Source organism: Schistosoma haematobium, chromosome 1, assembly GCF_000699445.3.
Source record: "Schistosoma haematobium chromosome 1, whole genome shotgun sequence".
Taxonomy (NCBI): Eukaryota; Metazoa; Platyhelminthes; class Trematoda; order Strigeidida; family Schistosomatidae; genus Schistosoma; species Schistosoma haematobium.
Genome location: NC_067196.1, coordinates 46,820,831 through 46,834,213, shown reverse-complemented (window position 1 = coordinate 46,834,213; position 13,383 = coordinate 46,820,831). Strand labels below are relative to the sequence as shown.

Sequence of the window (13,383 nt, the reverse complement as noted above, 5' to 3'; positions counted from 1 at the left end):
AGACCGAAATATATATATATATATATATATATATATATATATATATATAGGTAATGATTTCGATGGAGTTTTGTCCTCTGGACTGGATGGTTTGGTCGTGGAGCTTTCATCGTTCTTCTGAACAACATCATCAGCACAGACTTCAGGTAGAAGTGAAGTGTTCTACTTCATCTCAGGTGATGATTTCTTTTTAAAAATTTGACGGTCATTTAAATCTCATGAATAACTAAGTAAATTGATTTGTTTGGCGGTAAATAAGTGTATAAGATTACAAGTAATATCAAATATCACTGCGTAGCATTTCAATAGGGCGTGTTTTGTTAGCAAATTCTGGATTACCATCAAGCTGTTTGGTTAACATTGTGGAAATCAATTCTTTGAAAAGTAATATTAATGGTAATAAGTTTTCTTCTTATATAAAGAGTATATCCACTTTATGTTTATAATTGCCCGGTTATATTAAAATATCTAGTCACTGAATTTGCATTCAATAAGAAATTATTATTTTACCATTATCAACATTTCAGTAATCAATGAAAAGTGTAAACAACTAATGTTTAGTTCTTTTTTTGGATTCTTTTAAAACTATAATAGATTGTTAACATTAGTAAAATAATCATCATCATGAATGAACTGTTCAATGAAATAAAACATTAGAATCAGTATTCAATAGCTGAAATTCTATTTAGTCTATATTTCAGCTTTTGATGTATTAACTTTATTGAATCTATCTTTTAAAATATTTAGGTTAAAGTTTTTGTTTAGTACATATAATTGAATTCATGAATCAATTAAAGCTAGACCATCATGAAAAACATGGGATCATTGGACAACCGTTTTGTCCTAGTATACTTATACACTATATCTACACATCCAAACATAAACAACTATCAATCATTTACTTAATAAGAAAAAATATATATTATTGGATATTTTGTCAACTATCATTGTAACGGATGATGGATTAAGTGGGACTAACCAATTTAAAGAACCATACATGAAGTACTTTATTTGCAAATCTTCCAATAATTGTCTCGTGAAAACGTCATTGGCCCTTCATTCCTGTTGTTATTACAGTTGATTTATGTTTACATTTCTGGTTTCTTCAATTAGATCTTCTCAACTTTCTGCTACCAGGCATTCCACTTTTGATTGATGTTACATACTGCTTATGTCTGTCAACATGAGTAGCATACATCACAGAATATATTAATTAGACAATATGAAAATATTGCAGTTTAGATACAGACTTACATATAGAAAAATAATCATTAAAGTTGATGATCAGAGACAGTAATCGGTAAATAAAATGAACATTAAACCTGTCTACCATCTGAATTTCATAACTTTAACTGATACATCGATTATCTAAATGTTATTGACTTAAAATATGTAAAGTTTTATTCTATCTGTAACTAACATCTCTGCATAAATATTACTATAGATATATGTATAAGTATGTGGTGGTCGGTATTCCATATAATCCTTAAACTTCGTATACAGTTCGTCTTGATAACCATCACTAGATAACGCCCGAACGGTATATTAATCAGAAGGCGAATACGAAGTGTCGATTATGTTTATTATGGGACCACACACAGATATCCACAATTACAGGTGCGTTAAACAACCATGAAAGAGTTGTGCCGAAAGGCAAGCAAGTAAGCGAGCGAGTGAGTGAGTGAGTCAGCGAATATGAGTACGAGTAAGCGAGTACAATTAAGCGAGAGAGAGAGAGCAATGAATATGAATAACATGGACATATATATACATAGTGAAATGAATGAACCATCGAATCAATTAAGCGGTTAGTAGTAAGGCTAGCAGCGTGAATAAATGCGTAGGCAGTAAACAATGCTCAAGCATACATGTTTATACATTCGCAACAATAATAATGATAAAATGATATAGATAGGTTGTTGTTGTTGTTGTACGGATGACTCAATTCGTTAATAAGTTAACAAAATGACTTAATCGAATTAAATGTGAACCAAATCGATTGCTCGTGAGTTGCTATACGTATATATATATGAATTACAATTAACACTTGTTTACTGCATATTTACATTATGTAATAACTAGTTTATTTACTTTAATTTTTGTAATGATTCTATTTGTTCATTTTTATGATAAAACTAAGTTGCACTTTTTTTAAATTTTTAAAAAAGAACAACATTTATTTATTCATGGTTCAACAAGTCGTACCCACTATTGATTGACTCTTATTTTTTATCACCAAAGGAATTTCTAGTTTGTTTCCTTTATGATTTTACGACATTTTATTAGTTTTTTTTTAAAATTTATTTTAAAACCTATTTGGGATAGAACGTTTTCTTCTTTTTTTCTTTTTTTTTTCTGGAGAATATTTAGTTTAACCAATGTCCTTTAAATAAAATTAAACAATTAACTAATAGGGTATTTAATTCTATGTATTGATTATACATAGATTAGCATATGTAGATAAGCATGTAATAGGAATTGTGTATGTTGTATATACATACGAATAATTCTATTGAGTTTCATGCAGAAATTCGCATTCTGTATCTACTTTTAGTTACTCAATAATCTACTATTGAATCGAAAGAAAAAAAAGATTTTTCTTAAAGTGTTAAATGAATTTATTATTCATGAAGATAATAAAAATTGGAAGTCAGTAAAAGAAAAATCTTGAATAGAAAATCTTTAAAAAACAGAATGTAAACTGGAGAATTATTTCATACAATAAGATATTATCTAATTATAAGAAGTCTTTCTTCTTAAAGACTAAATTCAGTAAAGATATATCTAGTATTGTTCGATGTAATCGACCGTTTAAGGTTGTAAAAAAGGCCAATTAAGTCAATAGATATTGCTGAAACGTAGAATAAGTAACATGTATTTCTTATATCAATGTTTATTTACAAGTTCAGTTGTTGCTTTTGAAATAGGTATATTAGGCTTAGTTTTAGGGTAAGCAGTTAACAACTAAGCGAGCATCTTGAATCGTGTAAAAAACAAGTAGATACTTTTCTCTGTTTTACTACATTTGATCAATGAACTCAAAATGACAGAAAAAACTAAAAATCATAGGATGATTTATTTTATACCTTCACACTTTCATGACGGAGTTCTGATTTGTTCCATGTATGAAAAAGAGATGAGCATTGTGTTTGACACACGTTTGCAGTATCTATCCTTTCATGGAGAACAGAAAAAATTAAAATATCCGACAAATTCTTCCATCTCCTTTGTATATATTTTCTCTACCTATTTGTTTCTCTTCCTCATTCATATGTATTACGTAAATTTTATTGCCATTAATTTAGTGAGTCCTTTTTTCAAAGTAATGACTTTCATCTTAAGTTGAAATACTCGTTCATCTTTCCGTACTATTTTTCTTGTTCCTATCATTACTACTACTCCACCTATCGTTAACTGTTACTTCATAGGAACGATGATAGTTGTGTAATTCAGATCATGTTATCATTGGCTCACTCATTGCATTAATCTACAGGGTTTATTTCATATATTTCTGTTTAACTATAAATTGGAGTAAAAGTTGATGAGGATTCAACTGAAAACAGTACTGTGGGCTTATATGTTTTGTTCTACATAAGCTGCTGTTTACGATTCATCATTGTTTCTTTTAAACAAACCAACGTCTAGAATAATTGATTCTCTATAGAATAAACTTATTCAATATTAAACGTACAATATATTATATGAGTAAACACAATTGGAGTTAACATATCATTTACTTTTAATCATTAAGAAAAGTAATGAAAATTTCTCATTCAAAAGTAGTATAGATGTTTTATTTTTACATTACTCTATCATGTCTATTTAGTATCGTTTTATATAATCTACCATTGAGCACAGCAGGTATTTTTAATGTTTCACCAAATGTTTTCAATGAAATAATGGCTTAAATTATTTTAAATCATATTTCTATAGTATCGCTGTTTTTTTTGGTAAATGTTAACTTGGAAGAATGTACAAAAATTGCAATTAAATATTACTGTCTCGTTTCAAGATTGACAATAAGAGGATATGAGAGAATAATGTTTACTATCCTCTACATTTTAATGGAAGACTAAGACATTCATCTGATCTTTGAAAGAATAAGATGAAATTGGGTAAAAAAAATTGAAAAAAATTTTTTCCAAAGAAAAATTGATTATGATAGACAAAATGTAAAATACCAAAACAAAAAAAACAAAAAAGTATTCGATGTAATTCACAAATCTTGTTAGTTGAAAAGAAAAAAAAAGCAAAATATTTAATTTGATCCCAATCTAACTGTGTACATTAATAAAATTTATTTATGATTATGAATGTGATAGATTTGTGGTTATATTCATTAGATGTCAAGATTGCGTCATGGATTTCTGTAAAGTAAATTGAGTGAAATGATTAGTAACTGTAAAAAAACTGTATTAGAATTGTTTCTTAGTCATAAACAAATATGATACGTTTGTTACTTTTCTTTTTTGATGGTTAACTTTAAACCTGATGAAAGAATAGCTATATGTACAATGAAGTATATTGAATAGTGAATGAATAATGACCTATTTCAAGTTATCTAATCCATAATAACTCTTAAAGTCTTTGTATAAACCTTACAATTTATTTACTAAGAGTATTACTTCCTTATGTTGTATCTGATGATTGCTAGCTGAACGTAATAAACATAAAATATGTTGTACATTCTTGGACATCACTTGTGTTCTAACTTCAGCACAGCTTATATTCCACAATTATGGATCCGTTGGTGTGACACTACCAGCAACAACCTACTGTGGGAGAGAACAAACCAGATTCCAGCGGAGGAAGAAATCAGGAAGAAGCGCTGGGAGTGAATAGGACACATATTGAGGGAAGAATCCAGCTGAGTCACAAGGCAAGTCCTCACTTGGAGTCCTCAAGATCAAAGGAGGAGAGTAAGATCAAAGAGCACATTATGCCCAGAAAAGGAGACAGACATGAAAAAATGAACAACAATTAGATGGAACTAGAAACGAAGCCCCAAGATAGAGTGGGTTGGAGAATGTTGGTCAGTGACCTACGCTCAATTGGGGTTAACCGTCGTAAGCATGTAAGTGAGTAAGTCTAGGCTAATGGTTATATTGAGAAGTTGTAAAATCTTAGTTGCATGCAACGAGCTAGTTTGAACGTGAAAAACATCATAAAACTACATCTATGATATGATCGAGTTGATTCCGCATGATAGACAAATGTAAGCAAATTTTAACTGACCTTAGTGTGCCACGAAATAAATAACCCTGATCTGTGAATACCAAAAAATATAATTTAAGGGAAAATATATATCACTCTGATAAACTGATTTCCTTTGGAGTGATTATAAATCGAATTCAGATAATTATGACAATGATCTTTCTCAAGAAATGATTCACAGAATACACTGAATTATCCTATTGAAATAACGAAACAAAGGACTAAAACCTCTAGAATAAAATCAAATGTTAGACTGAATGATTATCATACTTGATTAATCTATAATCTCACTTTTGATTGCTTCTTATCTGATTATCAGATAAAAACATTTGAGATACATTACAAACAACTATATTAATTGGACGAAAATCTAATAATTTAATAATTGAATTCATGAGTCAACTTAAGCTAGAGCATCATGGAAAACCTGCGAGCACTGGATGGCTGTTTCGTCCTAATATCGGACACTTCAGCAGTGCTCATCCACAATCCCGCTTCGTGAGATTTGAGTCCAGGACCTATCAGTCCCGCGCGCGAGCGCTTAACTTTTAGACCGCTGACCCGGTCTAACTTCAACCAATCTACGAAGTTGCGTCACCATCCACCATTGTCATCAGTGAGTTACTATCTCACAGCAGAACCAGGTTTTCCATGGTACTCTAGCTTCAGTTGATTCATGCGTTCAACTATTAAATTATTATAATATCTACAAAACCCCTCTCTGATTAAAATTTAATAGACTGAAATCTGTGAATAACTACATTTTAATACTATTATTTGATAAAGATTGTTCAATAGCTGATATTATTATACAAATATAATTCATACTATGTGACTAGAATTATCTTCCGAGATATGTTCAGAGGAAATGAAACGATTAGGTGGATTTATAGAAGGAGAGGGATTTTAAAAAGAGATTTCAGTTTATTACACGTCCAAAAATAGAACAATAAACTAAACAACAACCATATATCTACTGAAATAAGTAGACTTTTGTGAAAAAAGGACTATATTCTAAACATGGACGCCAAAGAAATTTAAAGGAACTGTTATCAAACAATGATACATGAACCAAGAATATTCATTTTAATTAATTCTCATCAGGTTCTACAGTTATGAATTCAAATCGATGTTCCAAAGGAGATAGCCAAATGTAAGACAAATACATCATTTAAAATGACACTTTAGGAAATTGTGGCATGTCGGCCTTATAAAATAATATAGTGTTAACTTGAATTAATTTGTAGGTTTATTTAAGTTGTGAGATTATTGATCAGTTAACATGGAATATATAAAATAATAATAATTAAATATCATTAAACGTATTTGATCGAGGATAAAATAATTTGGTTAGAAACTATAAACGTCATAATAATAATAACGATGTTATTAAGATATGTAAATATGGTAAATTTAAGCTATGAAAACACAAAGAGAAATGCTGTGTGTTAGTTAAATTATGTCTTCATATTGTCGAAATGATTGTTGACTAATTAGGCCAGAATTAAGTCAATTTAAAAAGAGCGGTTGGTAATATATCCTTTGGACTCATAGCTCAGGCCTTTTGATTTGAATTGCCATTGCTTCAGTGATTCTTACAGTTATGGATTTAAGCAGATTACTGTTAACATCACATATTACTATTAATAACTGACTTGTGTTGTCTGCATGATTCATTTGAACCAAATGAAGTTAAGTTGAACTAGTAAGAATTATAACTATACCTTTTCCTGACCCTATTGGGAGATGCTCTAGAGTACAAACATCATAATTCCTATAACACCTCCCAATATAACTTCTTCTATAGGGGTACTTGAATTATTAGAGGTGCCCGGTCTACGTTATTAATTATGTGATTTCAGAGTAACCATTGGACGCGTAGAAAACATTGATTGTAGTTTCGCTGTATTAAAAGTCCACATAATTGCTCTATGCAACATTGAGTACTTTCCACCCATTTGTGACTACTATCTGTTGAATTTTTAAAATCATTCCAAATCATACAAAATTCATCAATAATACGATCTGTTGCTAATCGTCAAGCATGACATAAGTCAGTTAGTCAGCTACAACGTAGGACCAGGCACATACATGCATCAGTCCAAGTTGCCACACTTCATTAGCACAGCAAGACGAACACCGGATTCATAGAAGCCGTTAACTCAGTGGTGTAATATATAAAAGAAAGATTTTACGTAAGGATATAATATCGCTCTTCAATCGACCTGTCTGGCATGATAGGACCTTGAGGAACGACTGTTCCCACCAGTATAGCTCGGTTGCTTCATCACGATAAGCAAGCCCGACCACCATGTCAAGGTAGCAACAACAGCCGGGAAGCATGACATAAAGGCTTAAACGGATATAAATAAATATATTTCCAGTGTTATACTCCTATTTCATCAACTTAAATACAATTTAAACATGTAAACACATCGTTTGAATACGTTTTTCCAATAAAAAACCAACCTAACTCGATTATACAATCATGCAGAAATGTGAAAATAAAATACTTCACTATTATATAGAATTCTTACAATTTCCATAAAATAAAACGTTCAATTAAGGATTTTACCTAGTAAACTTAATATTCCATGTTTTTCCGTATTAGTGTATTATTATGATATGGGTCGGATTGTTTATATCCTCAAGCCTCTAGAATATTCTAATTTACTACAAGGAAATGTTTAATAAGATTAATTGACCTTTAAATGTTAACCACTGATCTAAGTAATATGAAACCTAGGTCTAAGTTTTCCTATTGAATCCATCCAATCACGAACTAATAATGTTCCTTATAAATGAAACTCTTCAAAGTATGTCTAATGAATATATAGATTTAAATGAATTTTAATAAATTTTTTTTTAGTTTTTAATAGAATAACTTATTATTAGTCTTTTCAGTAGACAATACAGAAGACGCTATTTTTCAGAAATAAAAAACAAACAAACTTCAATTACACGTTTTAATTGATCTTCTTTACTTTACATTTAATGTGACATCAGCTAATTATTAGTTATGTAATCTTTTTATTAATTACACTTCTTGTATAAATTCAACTAAAACGCGAAAAAAGAACGATTTCATTGAAATATAGATTGATTCACAGGGTAAAAAGCAAATTTATAATTTTACTTCTACTACACCTTTTTCTTCTCCTTCGTCATTGTCGTCGTCGTTCTCTTCTCATTCTTTTCTCTTATTCACTATCATTCTTTTTATAGCATACTCATCATCAAACTATAAAATATGATGTTCATTAGGCACAGGATGTTGAACAATCATTATGATTAGAATCTTAACAAATTTAAAGCTTTTAATTAATTATTTATTAGTTTAAATAGTTATTGCTTAACATTGAAAACAATCCAATTACAGGTTTTAACTGTCTTTTTAATAATTTTCTTTTATCATTAATAGACAAGTTATATTTTTGTTGTTGTTGTTGTCTTCTAATGATTTTCTATAGAAAGTTAGACAGTTTTCAAACGGTCATTAAACTTGATCAAACTTGAAATGTTATATATGTAGAATAACATTAAAATTATTTTCTCTTTTTCATCATAAACACAAGTGATTTACTTTTCAATTTTTCTTTTCTACTCAAAACTAATGCATCATTAGTTCATTTATTGAATTTTCTGTTCTTATTGTGGTCATTTTCCTTTAAAGATTATTAAACCTTATACAGTGTTATTAAAGAGGAAGAATGTATTTGTAAAATTTCAGCGAAAGAATTTGAAATAAATCCAACGTTTCGCCTGGCAATCTGGTCCAATCTTTTTCAAGGAAAATATAATCAAACAACAAAATTATCGATTTACTTCAAATTATTTCGCTGAGATTTTACAAATACATTATTCTTCTTTAATAACTCGGCGCCCAAATATTGTGAAACTATACGTTCAAATTTAGACGAAAGTCCTTATTTCTTATACAGTGTTAGTTCCAATTTCTGTTATGCAATATGAAAATGATTTATTTCGAATAGCTGGTCATTTCTGATGATAAAAGACAACCCAATGTTATTTCACAGTAGTTACTTTTTTGATGAAAGGATTAAATAGAACGAATATATAAGATTATTTCATATAATGTGATTATCTACGTTACTTGTTATGTTAAGATGAATTGGTTTCATCAACAAAACTAACCAATCCATATCATCTGATCACTTGTAGTTAGACGAACATTGAAATAGGTGGTAGTAAGGGCATAAGTTTAGATATGTAGTGCCGGTTATTACGTTAAGCCCATATACCTTATTCTTGCTTTCGGACAGCTCATTCTACTTGAGTCACATTCCGACCTTGTTATTTATCCGCTTATCAATCTTGACTGCTTTTATATGAGCGCGTAGGTGTGTGTGCATTTCTTATTCCATTACTCATCACATATCTGTAACTTACTTTTGTGTAATCATAAATAGTGATTAACGCTTGGTTAAATGAGAGTTGGCTTACCCGCCATCTCCACTCCGCGTTGTTTCTCTTCTCTCTATTCCATTCGCTTCATATACGAAATATATGTATTCAAAAGTTCATTAATCGTTATTTGACTTATTTAATTCCGTTCTTGACTAACGCAATTTAAGTTGATGATTATGTACGAGGATAGGCGATAACCAGCATTCATACGATCTAACTGGAATCAGAACCACAGGCCACTAAAGATACACAACAGGCCTCAGATTATTGTGTATAAAAGAAAAACTATATTTGTCAATGCAGCTGAATTTTTTAATTCATGACCGTGTTGCCATGTTATTGTCATTCTAAAAACAGTGTGATATGTATTTGATGTGAATTATTTTAACAAGCATTATTCTTTTTCAAGTGAACATGACTAGTTTTAATTAACGGCAATAAAAATGATAATTATAACATTTTCTTTAATTAATCACTAAAACCATTTACCAGAACAAATTTGTTGAAGAGTAAGACAAACTAAGATAAGAATAGCACATTTTGATATCTCCATAGTAACAACGACGTCATTTATATATTTAGTCAATCAACTGTCAAAAATGCAGCTTTATTTTCTCAGGCGATTATTTCATGACATGATTAAATAATATAGTGGTCATTTCAATTCAATGCATCGGATGATAATTTTTACTCATACACGAAAATGTCTCAAACGCTTACTAGAAATTTGTCAACAAAATGTTATATAATATTGTATGTTTATTCATAAAGTAAAAAAAATTGTTTTAGTACGAAACGTCTTTCACTCCATCAGTCGTATACAACATAAGTCCTATCATAATTATGTCATACCACATTGATGAAAACACTAATTAAAATGATAGTTAATTGGTTGCGTGAAGCAAAACAGCTAAGGTATCAGTTTTGGTATTTTTAGAAAAATGTAGATTAGATCTGAACCCATTTAACATAAGGCCTACATTGCAATAAACATAAAAGACAAAGTTTCAGTGCTGCCAAATTTGGACAACTTGCACACGCTTTTTGATTGAAATTTAAACTAATAAAGTGGATACGGTACTTGGTTAGATGTTTGTGTTAGTAGTCGTGAAGCAGTATCATTTCATATTCAAATATCAGACAGCTATATTGTAATTTTAATAAATAACAGTTAAGTATATTTCTTAATCGTATTATATATTGCACTGATCCCATTTGTTTAACAGATAGTAAAGCACTCTTTCATGAAAAATTTAAAAGGAGAAAGAAATCATCTAGTAAATACACTCAGTTTAAAAAACAATTAAATTGTACAGCTACTTTTCGTATAATTCAATTTGTAATCAAATTTACATAATCCATTATTTCTTTATGTATGTAGGGGTAGAGTGCAGTACCTCTATTTAAAAATATACCAATGAACACAAACTTTGTACTGGGATGAATACCAGTCAGATATTATGAACATCGTAATTAGATCATATAATCAGTTAGTCCAAAAAATATGAATTTATTAAAATCTCATTAGTTCTGACTGAATTTGAGCGATTAGACTCTGTATTTCAGTAAATAACTGCATACAATGATACAGCTTTCAGATGTATTAAATATTCATTATTAATAATGTTTGTAATGGAAATAATTATATCATATTATCCAAATAACAAAATATGATATACATTAGTGTTTGATATCTATTTAAACAAAACAAAGTACTTACCCATTAAAATTTTTGTATTATTCCATTATATACAACAAGCTACAATTCCATATCACTATCGGTTTATTTAAACAGTGGAACAATATTGATAAAATTTTATAATCAGATTGTTAAATTCTTTTTCTAATCAAGAATAAATTCAAAATTACCATTTTACCTGGATAGTTTTTTATTGGTTGATATGCACCAATCAGGATAAAGTCACTTTAATTTCAGCATATTGTTTCCTTTTTTGATTGATAATTGTACAAACGTATTATTTAATTCCATTTATACCAAAATCTCGTTTATGTGGAGAATTTCAATTTTTTTTCACTATATAGTTGTGGAGATTGTTGAGCTTTGATTGAGATCATGAATTGAAAAATGGTTAACCACCAATAAAGACCTGGAAGCACTGGATAGGAGTTCCGTACTAGTATGGGGCTTCTCAGCTATTCAAATCTTCTATCCGGCACACAGGATTCGAAACCTGGGGTATAATGAGAAACCGTCACCAGTGGAGTTCTTTTATGTTTGGTGTGAGGCAGTTGTTCACTGTAGACAATAGATGATGGTCGTGCAACATTGTGGGTTGATTGAAATTAGGGATTATCAACATTGAAAGCCAGCTCAGTGGTCTGGAGGTTAAGTGTTCGAGTGAGAGACCGAAGTTCCCTTGTTAGAGTACCGAGTGTGGGATCGTGGACACACACTGCTGAAGAGACCTACACTAGTATGAAGTGGCCATCCTGTGCTTCCAGATTTTCATTTTGTTGATCATTTTGCAAATAACAACTGACGGACGTCTAATTTAATTGGTGTCTACATCATAATATATTTTGTTTTCAGAAATCTACTGAAATAATTACGAATCAGGTAATTTCGTTTAGCCTAATAAACAAATTAGTTTCACTGGTTACTGAAGAAATAATAGCGTGAATTTGTTTCATAAATCCAATCCTTTTACAAATGTTTATTATAAAACAATAATAAATGTTTTGTACAGTCACAGGTACTGAATCTTATTCATGGAATATTTATGTAAATATATATTTTCTTTATAAAAAAAAGTCTTTTTATTAAATACAATTGAGCTATTTTGACATTATCATGTTTGTTTTGCCGAAACAATATTAACGGTGCACAAAAACGTTTTCACTTGACTTTTCTTCGTTTAACTACATTCTATCCAAAATTAAGGTCAGCGAGAAATAAAAACATTTAAAAAGATTTATTATATTTATAACATTAAACATCTCTAACGTTTATACAATACTATTGTAATATTGTTTTTCAAATTGTATACTAACAATTATTTGCAGAGAAGGGGGGAAAGAAAGAAAGAAAGAGATATATAGTAATCATATAATAAACTGCAAACAACTTCATCATATGTATAGTTTCTACATTATGACAAATTGTAATCTAAATAGCTTAAATCAAGATAAGTATTCGGCTGAATGGATCACGATTGAATTGAATAACACAAGTGAATAGTAAATGTTTTAAGATGTTCACTTAAACTGAAAATGTATCTTAGTAGTTTTAAAGTTTATTTTTTAAAAAAGTGCAGTTTGATATTAACCTGTACATATAACTGGTTTTCGATAATATTTTGCCTTATCTATTTTTCAATAAAATGGATATGTATATAATGATAAAATGTGACAATAATGATCTAATATACCAGCTTCTAAAGATATTAAACTATCGGCCTGTATAAATTCACTTGATATTGTTTACTTGAATCTTCCTATTGACGTTTAGGACTGCGATTGATCAGTCTCTTATCGGCATATATGCACACCATGAGTATTGCCTCGATATTGCCTTAATTCACGAGTATTGTAAGCAAGGGTTGATAGTGGCTAGTAGTGGAATCCAAGACGCGCGTTTCGTCCTAGCTAAGTTAATAACGCAATGGCGCTTGAAGCGAACGGTACTCGGTTTGAGTCATAGCGTGAACATCAACTCTGAGATGCAGGCACATCCAGCTGACGAGTCTCAAATAGGACGAAACACGCGTCCAGAATCCCATT

General features: G+C 29.9%; 1 protein-coding gene across 1 annotated transcript in view; it reads right to left on the bottom strand.

Annotated features, from left to right (window-relative positions):
- Positions 1–12,357, bottom strand: part of PCDHAC2_1 (putative calcium-dependent cell-adhesion protein) — an 81,680-nt gene extending 69,323 nt beyond the window's left edge. Inside the window, exons 1-2 of the mRNA XM_035730732.2 lie at positions 11,520–12,357; positions 11,363–11,485 (exon numbers count right to left, since the gene is read on the bottom strand). The gene's annotated coding sequence lies outside the window, so the exon portion shown is untranslated. The remainder of the gene's footprint in view (positions 1–11,362; positions 11,486–11,519) is intronic.
- Between the last annotated feature and the right edge of the window lie 1,026 nt (positions 12,358–13,383).